The following is a 20,058-nucleotide window of genomic DNA, read 5'->3' on the forward strand; positions in this document are numbered from 1 at the left end:
GAAACAACCAACCTAGGAAACAGATAAAGGAGAGATAACTTAATACTCTTGAGATTATAAGATTAATTGAAATATAATGATCAAAAGAGGCTACATAACTTTAAATTTTAAGAAATCAAAAGAAAATTGCCTAGATATATTAGAACAACAGGTCACTGAGACAATAAAAAGAATTCACTAATCATCTCTTTAAAAAAAATTCCAGGGGGTAGAGCCAAGATGGCAGAGTAGAAGGATGGACCTGTAAAAACTCCCCTCCATAGCCCATAAAATACCTGTAAAAAATGACTCTAAACAAATTCTAGAGCAGCAGAAGGCACAAAATGACAGAGGGAAAGAGATTTTTAACCCAAGACAGCCTGGAAAGCTGACAGGAAAGGTCTATCGCACCAGGCACATAGCAGAGTGCAGCCCATCCTCAGCAAAGCAGGGACAGGACTGGAACAAGCTTCAGGGGGCAGAATTCCAGGCAGCAGCTGTGGTTCCCACATTGTTCAACCCACAAATGCTGAAGACAGCTTCAAAGGTCAGCAAGAAAGCTCTTTCACCTGGGTGAGAAGGAAACGGGGGCCCCACAGCAGCAACTGCAGTCATGAAATTACCAAGGAAAACTGCCCTGATATTCTGATAGAACCAGAGGGCAAAATAAATACTGAAAGAATCCACCAATCACTTCCTGAAAGAGATGCGAAAAAAGAAACTCTTAGGAATATTGCGGCCAAATTTCAGAGTTCTCAGATCAAGAAGAAAATATTGCAAGCAGTTAGAAAGATACAATTCAAGTACTGTGGAAATGCAATCAGGATAACACAGGATCTGCCAGCTTCTACATTAAGGGACTGAAGAGCTTAGAGTATGATATTCCAGAAGTCAAAGGAACTAGGATTAAAACCACGAATCACGTACCTGGCAAAACTGAGTATAATACTTCAAGGGAAAAAATGGTCATTCAGTGGTATAGAGGACTTTTTAAGCATTTATGTTGAAAAGACCAGAACTGAATAGAAAACTTGACTTTCAAACAGAAGAATCAAGAGAAGCATGAAAAGGTAAACAGGAAAGAGAAATCATAAAGGACTTTCTAAAGCTGAACTGTTTACACTCCTACATGGAAAGATAATATTTCTCAGTATTTGGGTAGGTGGAGGGATTACACACATACACACATACACACAGAGCACAGGCTGAGTTAAATCAGAAGGGATGATATCTATAAAAAAATAAAATTCAGGGGTGAGAGAGGACTATATTGGGAGGAGAAAGGGAGAAATGGAATGGGGCAGGTTATCACTCATAAAAGAGATAAGAAAAATTTTGTTCAATGGAGAAGAAAAGGGAGGAGGTGAGAGGGAAAAGTGAAGCTTACTCTCTTCACATTTGGCTTAAGGAAGGAATAACATGCTTACTCAATTTGGTATGAAAATCTATCTTACACTACAGGAAAGTAGGGAAGGAGGGGACAAGCGGGATAAGGGGGATCACAGAAGGGAGGGCAAATGGGGGAAGGGAGTAACTAGAAGTAAACACTATTGGGAAGGGACAAGGTCAAATGAGAGAAAAGAAAAAAAGGGGGGACAGGGTAGGATGGAGGGAAATATAGTTAGTCTTACAAAACATGACTATTATGGAAGTTTTTTGCACAATGACACATATATAGCCTGTATTGAATTGCTTGCCTTCTCAGTGGGGATGGCTGGGGGGGAGGGAGAGAAGTTGGAATTCAAAGTATTAGAAACGAATGTTGAGAATTATTATTGCATATAACTAGGAAATATGAAATACAGGTAATAGGGTATAAAAATTTATCTTGCCCTACAAGAAAAGAGAGATGGGATAAGGGAAGGGAGGGCACATTGAGAGAAGGAGTAATCAGAATACAAGGAACTCAAAATTTTGTGGAAATGAATGTTGAAATCTAAAAATAAATAAATAAAACTATTTAAAAAAAAGAAAAGGAAGAGGAGGGGAGGACACATTAAAGGAAAATGGCAAACAAGATGGGGGAACTTGTAAAGGCATATAATTTGGTTATGAAAGTAGAACTACATGCAAACATGTAAGGGAGAGAAGTAGGTGTTACCTGAACTTCAAGGTCACGTAAACTAGTCAAAAGAGGGTAGAATACATACAACCAGAAAGAATACTATCAAAGAATACATTCAACTCAATAGAAGAGTTCACAAAAAGAATAGAAATGTGATTTGAAGGAGTTTTGCCAGACTACAGGACAACAAAAGCAACTTTAATAAAATAAATGAATATTTTTAAACAATATAAAACATCAATCTCAGAGGAATAAATTAGAAAAGTCAGAAATGAACTTCCAAATGAAAGAACTCTAGGATCTGATGGATTGACAAGTGAATTTTATCAAACATTTAAATAATTAATTCTAAGAGTACATATATTGTTCTAAAAAAAAAAAAAAGTAGCAAAGCAAGGTATGCTACCAAATTCCTTCTATAATATATCTGTGGCCAAGGAGAATCAAAACAGTAAAATAAAACTACAGACTGTTATCACTAACGAACTTAAATGCAAAAATTTAAAAGAAGATAGTAGTAAAGAGCAAAATGGCTAAAACAATATGACAAATATTATACAGTACAACAAGACTGAATTTATACTAAGAATAATAGGTTAAATATATAATATATAATTTTAATGATGTATTATATAATATGTAATTACATAATTATAAGTTGATTTAATAGTAGGAAAACTATAAATTTAACCATATTAATAACAGTCAAGAAAAACATAATTATATCAATAGATGCAGAAAAAACTTTTGACAAAATATAACATTTATTTCTTTTAAAAATACTAGAAAACATAGGAATTAAAATGGACATCCTTAAAATGGTAAATAATATATCTCTAAAATCAAGAGCTACCAATAATTATAATGGAAATAAGACTAATTTTTTTTCCCAATAAGATAAGGTGAAACAAAGATGTCTTTTCCCACCACTTCTATTTGATAACAGTACTAGAAATAATGGATATGGCAATTAAGACAAGAAAAATAAATTAAAAGAATAGGCACAGATAAAGGAGAAACACAATTATTATTTTTTTGCATGTGATATCATAGTATAGGGGAGAAGAAAACAAAAATTTATTAAGTACCTACCTATTATGTGTCAAGCATTGGGCACTGAGTACTAAATAAATATTATCTCATTTGATCCTCACTACAACTCTGAGGAAATGCTTTTATTACCCCCATTTTAAAAACTAGGAAACTGAGGCAGACAGAGGCTAAGTGACATGCAGTGACACAACTCCCAAGTGTCGGAGTCCAGATTTAATGTAGGTCTCTTCCTGACTGCAGGCCCAGCATCCTATTCACTGCACCACCTGGCAGCCTCCAGCTATTTTAAGAACTCTAAAGAGTCAACTAAAAATGTAACTGAAACAATAACTTTATCCAACTTACTGGATATCAAATAAAACTATATAAATCATCAGCATTTCCATTTAATACCAATAAAACCTAGTAGGAAGAGATAAATTCCATTAAAATTACTATAAAATGCTTGGAAGTATACTTTACAAGATACGCACAAGAAGATACAAATATAATTATAATCAACTTTTTACAGAAATAAAGACAAAAAAATTAACTTTTCACAAGTACGCCAGGTCAATATAATAAAATGACAATGCTGGCTAAGTTATTTTACTTATATAATTCCAAATCAATAAAACTACCAAAGTATTACTTTACAGAACAAGAAAGATGATAAAATAATTCATATAGAGGAAAAAAAAGATAAAGAACTCAAGAAAAATAATGACAAGAAATGGAAATGATGGGGACCTATCAGTGCCAGATCTTAAACTATATCAAACAGTAATTATTTTAACACTTTAATACTGATTAAAACATAGGATTACAGAAGATAAAATGGAAAATTTTTGTAATACAAAATATAAAAGGTTTCACACAAATCTAATAAAATTAAAAGAGAAAATACTGCAAAAAAAATTTCTTTATCCCAAGCTTCTCTCACAAAGGTCTCATTTTCAAGATATTAGGAACTGATTCAAACCTACAAGATAAAAAGCAATTCTCCAATTCAAATACTCTAAGAATATAAATAAGCAACTCTCAAGGGACGAAATTCTCTCTCTCTCTCTTTCTCTTTCTCTCTCTCTCTCTCTCTCTCTCTCTCTCTCTCTCTCTCTCTCTCTCTCTCTCTCTCTCTTCCCTCTCCCTGTCCCTCTCTCTCTCTGTATATGCATGTATACATGTGTATGTGTATACACACACATACATATCTGCAAGGTCATATGAAAAAATTCTCCAAATCACCACCAAAGAAATGCATAGTAAAGCAATTCTGAAATTCCACCTCACATTCATTAGAATAGCAGAGGTGAAAAAACCAGAAAATGATAACTGCTGGAAGGGCTATAAGAAAACAGGCACAATGATGCACAGTTGGTAGACTTGTGAACAGATATAACCATAATGGAAAGAAATTTGGATTTATAGAATTCCAACTGACCCAGCTATGCCACTGCTAGGACTATACCCAAAAGGGATCAATGAAAGAGGAAAAGGTCCTTTATGTACAAAAATATTTATAGGAGCTTTCAGTTGTGGAAAACCAATGGAAACTAAGGGGATGCCATCCATTGGGAAATGTCTGAATGAGATATAGTCCATGAATGTCATAGGATACTACTGTCTTGTAAGAAGTAAGGAAACAAATGACTTAAAAAAACACAGAATTCATGAACTGGTGAAGCATAAATTAGAACCATAAGAACAATCTATACTATAACATTAATATTCTAAATGAGTAATTTTGAGGATTTTTATAAATGAAGAATAACACCACTCTAAAAACAAGTTTGAAAGTTGTCATTACAATAAAGGCAACAAACATGACTGACTCCAGAGGCCTGATGAAGAAAAATGCTATCCCGTTAGAGAGCCATGGATTGAGGGTGCAGAATCCTATGCATGTATGCATGGAATGCATATATATTGCCATTAAAGGGAAGTTTTGACTGATGATGACATGTTGTAAGAATTGTTTTTCCCTTCACAGAGATAGGGGAAGTGGAGAAAATAGATCCATTTAAATAGAAAAATAGTTCATTTAAAAAGAGTGGTTGGAAGCAGGGGGACGCAGATGTGTAATGTTGCACGCACTTCAGATAGGGTGATTGTATTATTAGTTTTATTCAACTATTTTACTTTTGCTATATGGGAATCTCTCACATAGTAATCTTTAGGTCTATCTTAAATCTGAAATATTTAATTTTTCTAACAGCTTATTCAGTTCTATGTTTCCTGTTTTATTTATTTTTTAAATGTAGAAAGTAATAATGAAATCTTTTACTATTACAATGTTACTATCTATGTCTTACAAATCTAATTAACCTTGTCCTTTATGAATGTGGACGCAATATCATTTCTTTAAACCTGGCTGGTTTCATGAATTCCCGGTCTACTTCCTAATTTCTGCCCCAGTAGCCTTCTCATACTGGTAAAACCTCCAGTTTCTTCTCCAGCTTCCATTTTAGGAAATGCCTAGTCTAGCCCCATTCATTCCAAACCTCAGCCTTTCCAGACACCTTGTAGCAACCATCACAATACACTTTTCAGCTCCTCTCCCCCTTTTCTTTATTGTCAGAGAATCTATCTCTATTTGCTTGTATTTATATTCCCAGTGCTCCACGCAGTGTCTGGTGCATACATAATAAGAGTTAAATCAATGATTTATCTACTTGGTGCAAAGATACTTCACACTGATAGTATTTCACTACATTTAAATGTAAGGTACTTTCCCTGACTCTTTCTCTTGACATTGTGAATTTTTGTTTTTGTTTTATCTTTAGCATGAATGCAATTCCTGTTTCTGGGGAATCACTTGATACATACTAAATTTTTGCCAGTCTCTCATCATGTACCTTATTCCTTTAATTTTCTTTATTTTAAAGATGCATTTTTTATCCATTCTGCCACACCCTCTTGTATTTTATAGGATTATTAAGTCCACTCAAGCTTAAAGTTATGATTATTAGACTGCTCTCTTCCTTTTATTTCTTTTGTGATAATTTTATACCCTTAAGTCAGTACTTTGTCCTGTGATTACTTTTGTTTATACTAATTTGATGCTATTGAGTCTACTGTCAGTCTCTCACCATTCTCCTAGTTATCTTCTCTATATTAAATCCCTTAAGCTTACTTAAATTATTTTTCTTTTTATTTTTTCTAATCATTTGGCTCTAAAATCTGAAAGAATTGGAGATCTCAAATTTGGAGAAGAAAAGTTAGGCAAGAGAGAATATATGTGTGTAGCTCTAGATTTCATTTTATTGTATACTAATACCAATTAATCTTACAGTTTCTTTTGCTCATTTAAATATTTCAAAAATATTTAAACAAAGTGAAGTATTTATAAATCCAAGGGACTACAATGTTCTGTTTATCTTAAATTCAGATATAATTATTCAGTTACAGACATAACCAAAACAAAAGGAAGAAAGTCTGAATGTTTATTAAGAGTATTTTGGTATATAAACCACTATTTAACAAAAGACCTGGCATAAAATAAAATTTGAAATGTTTCCAACAGCTGTTTAGTTTTAACCTGAGTCTCTGTTAACTATGTTTAAGGACTAAGTTGGCCCTTGTTCCATTAAAACACATTAAGAATTTCTACAATTAGGTGTCAAACTATCTAGCAAAAAGTATAACAGTTTTTTTTCCCTAGGTAGATAGATTAGTTATCAGCATTTCCATGACCAATCTTATTACCATTACTTTGGTAAAACACTATTATCTGTAAACATTAACATGTGCAGGGCCACATCAACTACAGAGAGCCTCTCTTTCTACTGGGACCTTGGGCAAGGCATTCTTCACAAGAATGATGAATACCTTGCATGACTCTATATCTTACTTAAATTTATTTATCAAAGATTTTTTGAAGAGGTCTCTGTGGCTGCATCTATCAAACAATCCTGTGTGATGGTAATTTAAATGGGAAGATCTTTCCCATTCATTAATAGGCCCATGTGACCTGCTTAAATCACACGGAAGTCTAAGTCACATAAGTCTGAGTCACATGAAGCCTGTGGTGGGAGAAGTTTGCTAACAGGTGGAACAGGAAGAGAACAGGAAAAGGTGGAGCTGAAGTAGAGCTGAGAGGAAGCTGGTCAGACTAGTCAGAGCTGAGAAGGACAGAGAAAGCAGGCAGCTGGGCAGCAACTAGCATGAGTGGGAGAGCTTGTTTGTGATTTGTTTAAGGGGGCTGGTTTGTGAGAAGCCTAACAGAGGTAAGACTTGGGGATGGTGTTGCCCTCTGCATTGTTACTGTGTGTAGATTTCTTTGTTGCTATGATGGATTTGGTTTTCTGGTGTTGGGATTCGGCTTTCTGGTGTTGGGATTCAGCTTTCTGGTGTCTGAATAAATGCTTTTCTTCTGCCTCCTATATGGAGAGTCTATTATACCTTGCAATTCAGAACTATGCCAGCACATGCATACCTGCCCTAGGTGCTGTGAATATTGCTTAGGCAATACATCTTGTATGATATAAATATATCCATGAAAGACATGTTGTAAGAGAACCTTTAAAGCTAAGCTATAAGGCTTCCTCAATGAGATCTATGATAACTCTAATGAATGATAAAATAATTGTTACCTAGTCAATGATAAGCTTGTTGAGTTAGTAAATCAAGTATTACCAACAGGTAAAAGATGGTTCTAAAACTGAATAAGAATAGGAAAGATAACTAGATTATATTTTTTAAAATGTGCAATGCCTATGATGATCACAAGTTGCTCTCTGCTATAAAAATCAACCTATTTAATATAATTGTTCCTCAATTATGTCATATGGTTCAAATGCTGAAGATCACACTCTCTCAAGAATCAACTAATTAATAAACATTTATTAAGCACCCATATATGACAGGCACTGTGCTAAGAATCAAAACTGCAGGTAACTGAGATGGTCAATAGAAAGATGTATGGTAGGCAAAAGTGGGCCACACTGTATTTCCAGTGATGAGATGTAAGTTAGAAAAAGTAATGTAAAGGAAATCACTGGTCAGAAAAAGAAGCAGTCCTATTTATGGTGTAAGAATAAGAGACAAGTGACAGCCCATATGCTGTAATTGACCAAATATTTTAAAGAGATGTAGAGAAAGGCCTTTACAATGCTTTGTCAAGGATTTATGGAGAACATAAACAAGAATGGCAAGAGAAGAGGTATGAAATGATTGAGATGTTCCTATGAGATCAGAGATTTGATAAAATACTGAAATATTTGGCAAAGAAGCTATATACACAATAGAGTCCAAAAGATGCTGATTGACTGGCCAGATGAAAGAATGAACATAGATCACTAGAGATAATTGTAGTTTCTCTAGGATTCTCAAATCATCACATTACCTTAAAAGTGAGAAAAATGTTCTTTTCGCCTATGCTTACTCTGTTTTCTTATTTTTGCTCTTTTTACTATAGTTCTAGAACAGTGTCAAATAAGAGTGGTGGCAATGGGTATCCTTACTTTACCCTTAAACTTACTGGTAAGATTTGAATTTGTCTCCAAAATGAATAACATTAGCAAATACTCTCTATAGTAGCATAGAACTGGAAGCAAAATAGATTCTTAATGACTAAATGTTAACTGTGCTGCAAGAAATCATGAATGTGAATACAGATAACTATGAACTGATGAATACCAAAGTAAGCACAATCAGAAAACAATATATACAGAGAATACAACCTTATAAATTAAAAGAACAAAATGAAAACTGAAACTGGATGTATCCTACAGATTTACATATTGTTTATCATATTAAGGGATAGTCCATTTACTTCTTTGATAATTTTTTTTTACAGAATAAATTAATTCTACTTTCTTATAAAGGCTATTTATGTATGTACTGACATAATCGTGTGATTTTTGTTTTTGGTATTAATATGGAGTATTATATTTATGATATTCTCAATGTTTTATTCTTACTTTCCTGGTATCCAACCTGGTCACTGTGAATACTTCTGCATATCTGACTACAGCCTCTTTGCTGATATTTTATCTTGCATCAATATTCATTAGCAATATTGGTCTAACGTTTTGTTATCTATTCATGGTTTGAGTGTAAGGACCATATATTTCTCATAGGAAAAGTGTGAAGGTGACTCCCTCCATCTTTCCCTCCCTCCATCCCTCCCTCCCTTCCTTCCTTCCCCAATTCATGCAATACTGGAGTTAAAATTGTTCTTTAAGTGTTCAATGGAATTCCCATGTCCATTTAGGTCCTGAATTTTTTTAAAAATTCATTTATGTTTTACTTAAATTACCTATTTCTTCTTTTGTTAATCTGATTATTTTACATTTTTATTAGTTTTTGGTGCTGATGATATAGAATTGGGTAAAATAGTTTAACAACAGATTTTACTCCTTCATTATATGTTATGCATTTTTCTTTTTAGTAATTTAGTTTTCCTCTCTTCTACAAAAAAAATCAAATCTAATGGTAGCCTATTTTGTTAGCATTCTTTTTAAAAAGATGCTAGTTTTATCAAGCATTTATATACTTGTAAAATATTCCCACTATAGTAACTAAAAGATTACACAAGTTTCAAGGCAACAAGAATAGTAAATAGAGACATGCTTAATTGTGTAGTACTAGAAAAATTTTAGTTTCAAATCAGTAGATAGTGAACAATCATTTATTAAGTGGTATCTATGTACTAGGTACTTGTGCTTAGCATTGAGAATACAAAGAAAGACAAAAATATATTCCATCTATATTCAATCAGCCAATATGCAAACAACTATACATACATATATACAAAATATAGATTGTAATGGCAAATAATCCACTACTAGCAAAGTGAAACGAATACTGCAGAAGGCATGATTTTAACCAGTCTTAACAGAAGCTGGAGAAGTCAGGAGGCAGAGGTAAGTAAAGAGGGAGAGAACTCCAGACACAGAGTTGAGCGATAGAGTGTCATATGAGAGTAAGAAAAAGAAGGCTAGTGTTGCTGGATCAGAGAGTACATGGATGGGTTGTCGCCATTTGTCCTTAGAATTCAAAGACCAAAATGATATCACGATACTGGGGTCAAGGTACAATGTGTTCAAATGTGGCTGTTCAGGCTAATATAAGCTTGGAAGGTCAGGCACAAAGTGAATATTGGGGATGGAGATGTCTGAGGGACTCACCAGAGTTTAATGACTTTAGAGGCGGATATGTCTTTAAGAAGATCACTTCGGCAGTTCAGAGATGGACTGGAGTGGGGAGAGACTTGAGGTGGGGAGACCAACCAGATAGTTAATAAAATAGTCCAGGTGCTAAGTGATAAGGTCATTGAGCTGTGGTGTGGTTGTGAATGGAGAGAAGGGGAACCATACATGAGATACTGGAATAAATTTTCCTTCCTTCATCTTTAGAACGCTCTTTCCCCCAATTTTCAATTATTCAAGCAATCTTTCTGTCTTAATGCTTTCCAGTTATAACCCTTCTATGTGAAAAGCTACTCAATCAATCATTAATATTATTAAGCACATTATGTGTTAGGCACTATGCTAAGTACTGGGGAGGCAAAAGACAGTCCCTAAACTCAAAGACTTTACTATTTAGTGGGGGAGGCACAATGCAAAGAAATACATATAAAGAAAGCCATAGACAGGATAAATAAGGAATAATTATATATAAGGAATAATAATATGGAAGGCAATGGAGTTAAGAAGGTACAGAAAGTAGGATTTTAGATGAGACTTAAAAGGAAGTCAGACAATGGGGTATAGAAATCTATTTTGCTCTACAGGAAAATAGAGGGAAGGGGGATGAAAGAAGTAGGAGGGTGTAACAGAAGGGAGGACATACTGGAGGAAAGGGTGGATGAGGTGCATGCTGTCCTGGGGTGGAGAGAAAATTTTGAATTCAAATTCAAAATGTTGAAAACTGAAAACTAAATTACATTTTAAAAAAAAGAAAGCCAGGGAGGTCTGGAGTTGGAGCAAAGGAGGGAGAGCATTCCAGGAATGGGGGGAAAGCCAGAGAAAACGCTGAGATACGGATATATATTGTTCATGAAGCAGCTGGGAGACCAGTGTCACTGAATAGATGAAACAAACAGGAAGCCAGTGTCACCAGACTGAAGTGTATGTGTCATGGTGTAACATGCAAGAAAATTAGGAATACAAAAGGGGGCTAGATTATGAAGGGATTTAAGTGCCAAACAGAGCATTTTGTATTTGTTCCTAGAAGTAAGAGGGGGTGAAACCATCAGACCTACGCTTTAGGAAAATAAATTTAATGGCTAAATAGAGGATGGACTGAAGCAGGGAGAGACTTGTACTGTGGTAATCCAGACATGAAGTGATGAGGACCTACACTAGAGTGGTGGCAACATCAGAGGAGAGAAGGGAGGTGTATTTGAGATGCTGAATAGGTGAAATCAGCAGGCCTGAAGAGTTTGTGTCATGGCATAATGTACAAAAAGACTGGAAATGCAGGAGGGGGCTGAAACCTGTAGCCTGAAAAGATCAAGATCCCCTACTGCACCCTGGGCTATCTCCAGTTGTACTGTTCTATATCTTGTCACTGGGCCCAGATGGCTCCAGAGGAGAAAATGAGGCTGGCAACTGTGCACAGCCTCCCCTCCCTTCAATCCAATTCACTTGCATGCATCACCTGCCTGATGTCATGGTCCTCTTCTAGAACAAAGGACAAATAACCTGTGTGAGTAGAAAAGAAGCTGACCACTGGGAACCCAACTGGAACTAGCTAGATGGGCAATACATCTGTTGATCTATTTCTCTCCCTTTTGTTCACACAAGGTATCACATCCTTACCTGCCAGTGTTCTGCCCAAAGGGAATGTAAATTTTAATCTCTGAAATTCTTTTTTCCTTCTTAAAGACCTGTCTTAACCCTAAATCTCTCTGGCTCTAATTGACTGGCCAACAATAGGTCCCAGGTCAAGCCCTACTTGGTCACTGTTTGGGTCCTGATTGGCTCAGAATGAACGTAAATAGCAATTGTTTCTGTTTTAGTCAGAAACCCTGAGGTTTCCCCTCCCAAATAACAGCATCCTGCCTATTCCATCTATTCAGTGACACTGGTCTCCTGTAGTATGATAGTATCAAAGGCGGAGTTTAACCCAGGTCTTCCTGGGACCAAGTTCAGTGCTTTATCCATTGTATCACACTGCTTCAAAATCCAGTCACCTTTTCTCAATTCTCATCTCTCTATGTTTTTCTACAGATTTTGACACTGTTGACAACTTCCAAGTGGATACTCTTTCCCCAAGACTTCTATGTATTACTCATGGTTTCCTTGTGTCCAACCGTTTCTTCTAAGTCTCCATTGCTTGATCATCATCTATTTTTCATCTAAACAAAGGATCTCAAAGTCCCTGTCTTGGACTTTTTTCTCACTCTACATTCTTCCCCTATGATGATCTCTTCGGCTCCCATAGGTTTATTATCATCTCTATGCTGATGACTCCCAAATCTACCCAACTAATTCTAACCTCTAGTGAATGCCAATCTCCCATTTTCAACCTACTCTTGGATATCTCTTTCTAGATGTCCTACTGCCACCTAAAACAACAGATGTGTAAATGAACTCATCCCATTTTTCCAAAAGCCTTTTCCTCAAAACTTCTATCCATGTTGGGAGTACAACCTTGGAGTTATCCCTGACTCTTTCCCCACTGCATTCCCCAATCTTATCATTAACCAAGATGTATTGATTCTCCATCCAAAATGACTTTCAAAGGTTCCACTTCTCTCAATTTACACAGCCACCACCCTAGTTCATGTTCTTGTGACCTCCTGTCTGAGCTATTATAGCAGCCTATTAACCTGTCTCCCTGCCATCACTCTTCCCTTTCCCTGACTCCCAATCAATCCTTCACAGAGCTACCAAAATAATCTGACAGTACAAATCTTCCCATGTCACTCCCCTGCTCAAAAACTTTCAGGGACTCCCAAAGCTTATAGGCTAAAAAGCAAACTCATTTAACATAAATTGATTTCAATCTATCTTTACAAGCTTATGTTATTCTTTTTAAATCTTTATTATTACAACTGAACTTCACTATGTAATTGTTTGAAGAACTTTACATGCTGGTTTCTACGTTTAAGCGACAGGACAAACTATCCCTCCTCCTCTATATGCTCTTTCAGAATATTTTTCTTTCTTTAAGGATTAGCACAGATGTTATGCCCTCTGTGAAGTTTTCCTTGTCTATATTTATGTCACCTCCATTAAAAAATAAGCTTCTTGAGGGCAGGGACCTTCTTGAGATATGGACTCCACTATACCTTCCTGCACATATAAAGTGCTTAATATTTACAATTAATGAATAACCAAAAATCTGTTGATACAAATATTATTATTTCTATTTTTATAGATGAAATTGCTGATGTTTACTGAATTTAAGTTATCTTTCCACAGTCAAAGAGCTAGTGACAGAGCTAGAATTTGAACAAAGGTCTTCAGATTTCAAATCTAGAACTTGGTTGTATCATAGCCTCTCCTTGTACTTAAGTGGAACAAGAAAATTAGAAAAAAAAAATCTCTCTCCTTCATGCAGCCTGAAAATAAAACTGTGGTTAGAATGAAAAATGAATTTTAGATTTTAGATTAGCTTTTACCAAAAAAGCATACCATGTATCATGCTTTTTAAATTTCAGAATTAGAAACAGTTAACAAACATACATTAGAGACTCATACAGATAATGTGTCCAAGACAGGCCTACATTACATTATAAGAAAATGAGATTATGAAGAAAATAGGGAACTGAAATAGCACATGATGTATATATGGGGGAGTTTGTGCCATAACTATACATATCACATAGAGTATCACTTTACACTCAACCTTAAAATGACTAATACATACAAACAAATGTTATGACAGTTCAAGTATGAAATCCCCAACCTCTTATGGGAACAAAATATCCCTTGTTATTCAATTCATAGCACCAACTGAAGAAAGATGCCTCTTCTTATATAAATATATGGAGGTCAAAGACAACACTAGTTTAGAATACAAGCTTTTTTGTACAATCCTAGGAAAAGTAACACACAGTAAACAGTACTGTCTCATATAGCAGAGAGAAACAGTGGAAGGAAAACCAAATTTTTAAAAAGTTTACCAAGAGATCCAACTAGGCAAAGTCCTCCCAAGGGTACTGAAGGATGAAAATGGAAGGACAAAAAGATAAGAAAAATAAAAGAAATCTGCAAAAATTACTACAACAGATTGTTTTCATGATCAAGGACAGCAGAATCATCACACTTAAAAGCCTACACAGTTCCAGATGTATAGCCAGATGGACTAAGTAGGGATTGAGGTCAATGTTGGAGGCAACACAAATATGAGGGTAACTGAGGGCAAAATGTAAGGCTTCTTAAGAACAAAAATATACCACAAATGTAGATGGAAAAAACATCAAGCCATTATTAGTAACAAAATAAAACAATCAACAAAGTATCAACTACTACTAATACGCACACCTACTCTCCCACTGACAGAAAACCTTCAGGAGAATCATCTCCACATACACATCAAGGACACCCTTGATGAGGTTATCAACAAGGAATAAGCAGGCATTTGTAAGCAACAGTCAAAAATGCAGGACATCTTTACCATTTCACAATAAAAAAAGACAGAATACAAATCCCACTGTGTTTATTTTTTGTGTGTTATATAAACAAAACAAAATATTTTTTCAATACCACAAAATGTTTCCCATCTGTACATCAAAACCATTCAAGACTACTCAAAGGTTATAACCAGAAAAACAATTGACCAACAGTCTTCTGATTGTAAATATGAAGATGTTTACCACTGTGATGAAAGTGAGTTCAAGCTGAAGAGGGATTCTCTAAGGTTGGTGAAGCCCTCCAGATGCTTGTCTGCACAATACTAGGCTGGTTGCATCAAGTCCCAGGAGACTCCAGAGTCTCCTGGAAGAGTTTTGTAACCACTGAACAGAATTTGGTTTCACCATGCATACAAGAAAAGACCAAGTGGAGGAAGAATTTCTATAGTCCAGAATGACATTTTTCGGGAAGGACAACCTACATAGTTTCACAGATGGATAAGAAATTAGGGCCAGAGTTGAAGAGGAGAAGAGCAGAATAGACTGTTTTTAGAAAAAGTATAAACTCTTCTAATGACCTCAATTTCCCCCCCAAAAAAACCAAAGGCCCATTTGTTTAAGGTCGACATTTTATTAGTATTGCTCTTTGGCAGTGAAACAAAGAACATAAAAACCTCTGAAGAATTAAAAATAATCATTACAAAGAAGACAATGAAGAAGTGCACACCAAGTGTGATCAAGCAGCAACATACTGCTAATGAGGAACTGGAAGAAGAAGAAGAAGAAAAGAGAAGAAGGCTTAGTCATATGCTGAGGATAAGGGATAGCCAACATGCTCCAAGCATGTCTAGGCACTGTCAGAAGAAAGCAACGAAGGCCTCCAGCCCCGTGAGTGAACTCCTGTAGAGAACTTACAGGAGCATACAGGTAAGATTCATACAGGGTACAGAGACAAGGATGGATGAGGATCTGCATCAAGGTACAGAATTTCCAAATCAATAAGATCATAGATCTTATTGAGTGCTTTAGCATATTGTCCAACATTCATTTACTTATTCAAAATATATGATGTGCATACTCTGTGCTGGACTTTGGGAGAGATGTTAGATAGATTGATTGATAGACAGACAGACAGAAAGACAACATGGTTGTTGTTTTTTGACCTACATCTCTCTCCATTTAGAATGTAAAGTACTTGAAAGCCAGGACTATGTGTCTTGTACTTCTTTGGCACAGCATTTTGTTAATGAAGCTAATCAAGAAGTGAATTGTTTAGAAGTAATGCTCAATAAAATTATAAAATATTTCAGTAAGTCTTATTCTGTATTTTAAGGACATATGTCTTTTACTTAGTCACACTGATTGACATTGGAATGTTTTATTGATGTGCCATGCAAGCAGAAAGAAAAATATTGTAGTATCTCTTTGTGTCATATGGCAATATTTTCTATTTAATACCACCAAGTTGGAGACAATCTATACAAAGGTGATTAAATAAGGAATTTGCATGTTCCAATCCATCCTAAGTGTGCACAGGTCTGACAGGCAATATGATTTAAGAAACTAAACAACAGTTTGGGGAGATAGGTGGTTCTTTAATCCCAGCTATTCTGCTGGTTTAATATAGGACTCTTTATCAAACCATGGCTCTCTTTGCTCTTTAATTTCTTCATTCATAAAATGGAAATTAATTAAGACGTTAGTATTAAGAGGACTAACATACAAACATATTGACATTACCACCTATAAGAACACTCACCTAGAAGTATCCAAGACTGCAATAAAAGACAGTGTATTTCATAAGTCAAAGAATATTTTTTTTTCACTATCTGAAATCCTCACTCTTTCTGAAATTAGAGGTGGAGAAGCACTACAATACATTATAATGACAGCAGTGTTAATGTGCCTATAAAACAAATACAAGTAAATTAGTGAGAGAAAGGAAAGAATAACTACCTTTCAATTACTGGTTGTACTTTACTCACAAAATTAAAATGACCCAAATCCTGGGAATGGGAATGGGGTAGATGAGTGGAGGAGTAGCTACCTGGATAATGACAGAATTAGGCTTCAAACAAATAATAATGACTGTTCAGTCTCAACAAATATAACCAGTCAATTCTCATATCTGTCTCATACTTGACAGAAGGGGAAAGGAAATTTAATTATCTCTCCCAAAACAAGAGAACATATTCTGTCTTATGTGAACTGATCATCAGAACTTAGCTGATCATCAGAAATCACCTCATAATGCTATTTAACTCAACCTTGGATATGTTCAACACCTCCCCAATTCCCTCCTATCTGACTTAAGGGCTGGAGGGTAGAGCACTAAACTTCACCCAAAGCCTTCAAAGAGGCCAGAAATTGGGCTTCCAATTCACTCCACTTTTCATCTGAAGTTCTGCTTGGTCTCAACTCCACAGCAGTATCACCCCGGTATCGTGTCCCTATGCCTCCCACTCCACTTTCCAGCTTCCTCTTGTCTCCTGTCTGCCCTCATTAGACTGTAAGACCCTTGAAGGCAAGGGCTGTATTTTTCTTATTTGTGACCCCAGCACATAGTACCTGCCTGACATATGATATGTGTTAATAAACATATACTGAATTGAATGGAATTTCATTTGCACTTATAATCTGTACCATAATAGTACATGATTGTTTTAAGGATCATTTAGTCCCATTTCCTCACTTTACAAAATAAGCTGACACCATGAGAGGTTAAACTTGCCCAAGGTCACATAACTAGACAGTAGCAGAATAAGACTGAAACAAACAAACTAGGACTCCGACTTTTCACTCTAATGTGCTATTATGGCTATCCATTAGACACTGAAACAGTTATAAACCAATAAACCTACCTCTATCATCTACCCCATCTATTCTACCACTACTCTCCTGGCACTAATAAAATGACATTTAACAGTTGCAAAATGCTTTTTATATATTGTCATTTGATCCTTATAAACATGGAAAGTGTATTTTATAGATGAATTTGAGGCACAATGGATTGATGAAAATGACCATTATTATTAGATGTTGTAGAGACTGCCTGGTTCTTCCCAGAAACCCCATTTCAAGGGAAACACCTAGCTACCCATGTGTTCATTCCCCTCCAGGTTCCACTCCGGACTCTTCAGACTTTCTCCACTAGGTCTCAGAGGTATGTCTTACTCCACGCACCCTGCTTAGCTTCCTTTTATGTATAGTCTTCTCCCAATACAGTGAGAGTAGGGATTGTCCTTATTTCTGCTTGTATCTGAATTCCCAGAGTTTAGTACCATGCCTGGCACATAGTAAGTGCTTCAAACAAGGGATAAAGCAACTCACTAGCAGTCATATAGCTAGTATAAGGTTAGGAAGTAAGATAAAAAAAACAACAACAGGTCTCTTAGGACTACAATCCATTGCTTTTACTACAGTCTCATCCGGCCTCTATAAACAAAACAAACTTTCAAAAAATGCAACCTGATTGGATGTTCCATAATTCGAGAAATGGTATAAGCAGAGCATCAAAGGAACTGATTACATACCCCAAAATGCAAAATAAAGGCATATGCACATCTCTATGAAGATTTCCTCTTAGAAGGAAAGTGGAAGTGTATTGTTTTTGGTCTATAGTATGTTGTGAACTTTTCAAAATACTTTCCTATGTATTACTTCACTTAATCCTCAAAAAATCCTATATTAAAGCTGATGCTTTTATACCACCTGAACAATTTAACAGTTTAGAAACATAACAGACACATATAGATATTGAAAATAGAAAAATCAGACAGAATATAATAAATTATCTCTATATTATTAATGAGCCACACATATCAAATACCAGTTATAAATATTCTATTATCAGACGCTAATCATGTGCTGCTAATTAGCTGACTAGGTACTATTTCTTTATCATTCTATATGAATTTACACTGTGACACTACCACTTTATGAAGCACTACTTAACATCTTACAACTAAAAGTAATATGAAAAATTGCATAGAGTGCTACATAAAAGAAGCCTTCAAAAGCTTTCTGTATACAGACAAAATTCTATTTCATAACAGAAGTACTTCTCAAGTCCAAAGAAATAGTTAAGCTACTTCCCAGAAAATAAGAAACTAGTTAATAGAAGAAAAAAGTTTCCTTTAAAAATTTCAAATGACAGAAAAATAATTATATTGAAATTATGATGAACCAAGTATTAACATATTAATTAGGAATTCGGAACTTAGACTGATTTATTGGCAACTGCTGTGGAGGTTCATTCACAAAAATAATTTAGCTTTTACAATTAATAATAATGAAAGGGCTTACATGTCTCTCTAAATTCTGGATATCACTGGATTAGTGAGGACTGAAGAAATATTCTTTGATTAAAGTTACTTTAAATCAATCAAATGCTAGCATGAGCAGAAACTCATGAAAGAATATATTTTAAAAATTATTACTAGAAATTTTAAAAGTATCTCCCCCAGTACAAAATGTTCATATTACATTCTGGTTTCAACTACAGATTAGGAATACCTTGAGAGTAAAAATATAAATATGTAAAGCTTTAAATGAGACACACTGTAGCAAAATGGATCAGGGCAACTTTGGAGTTGAGAATATAGGTGTTGAAATTTTGTCTCCAACATATAATAACTGGTTATATGATAATGGGCAAAGGACCATCTCTCAGTGCCCCAGGCAATTGACCATAAGTATAAATTGCTGACAACTTGCTTCTCTGTATTACTGAAAAGAGTCTACACACTGGCAGTTGTTCCCCATAGAAATCACAAGAAATCACAAATTAGGGTCTTCTTTTCCCCAATTAAAAAAAAAATGATGCTAAAAAGTTATTCTCTTTTACTCTTTAATTCCTATAATCCTATCTTTTAGGACAGAAGTTAATAAAGTCTAGAAAAATAAAATAAATTATCACAAAAAGGAGAAATGGCTAGCGGTAAATCTTTGCATCTTAATCTTTGCATCTTAAGATTTTTTAAACAAATCTCTATCTCAGAAAAATTTTTTAAAAATCCAAGACATCTATAGTGCTGCTCTCTATTAAAACTGAAAAATTACCAGGATCTTATATGAGTCTCAATTACCAGGTTCTGAAGAACTTTTGAATCTATATTTGTGAATGCAATAGCACAAAGCTGAAATATTCACTAAATAAAAAATGCAAAAAATCAACTTCAACTTTACTTATGTATATTAGAGGATATTGCTTAGAAACTTAACTGTACATATCTACACAGACGTCTATTAAATATTACAATAAACAGGGAGTATGTTGTGCTGTAAATTAGCTCCTAGTTAGTTTTTCTAATACGTGGTAAACTTTTTTTTTTTTTTACAGTTGCTGGGGCTCCACCTAAAATATTTTGAGGTCATTTATGCTGTACTGTATCCAAGAAAAGAACTTTTGCCAGCAAGATAATTTAATAGTTTTTTTTTTTGTGGTTAGAGGTTT

The 20,058-nt window shown here is 35.0% G+C and overlaps 1 protein-coding gene across 6 annotated transcripts in view; it reads right to left on the reverse strand.

Annotated features, from left to right (window-relative positions):
* Positions 1–20,058, reverse strand: part of MEF2A (myocyte enhancer factor 2A) — a 200,799-nt gene that overhangs the window by 53,058 nt on the left and 127,683 nt on the right. The window lies entirely within an intron of this gene.

Source organism: Notamacropus eugenii, chromosome 1 (assembly GCF_028372415.1).
Source record: "Notamacropus eugenii isolate mMacEug1 chromosome 1, mMacEug1.pri_v2, whole genome shotgun sequence".
Taxonomy (NCBI): Eukaryota; Metazoa; Chordata; class Mammalia; order Diprotodontia; family Macropodidae; genus Notamacropus; species Notamacropus eugenii.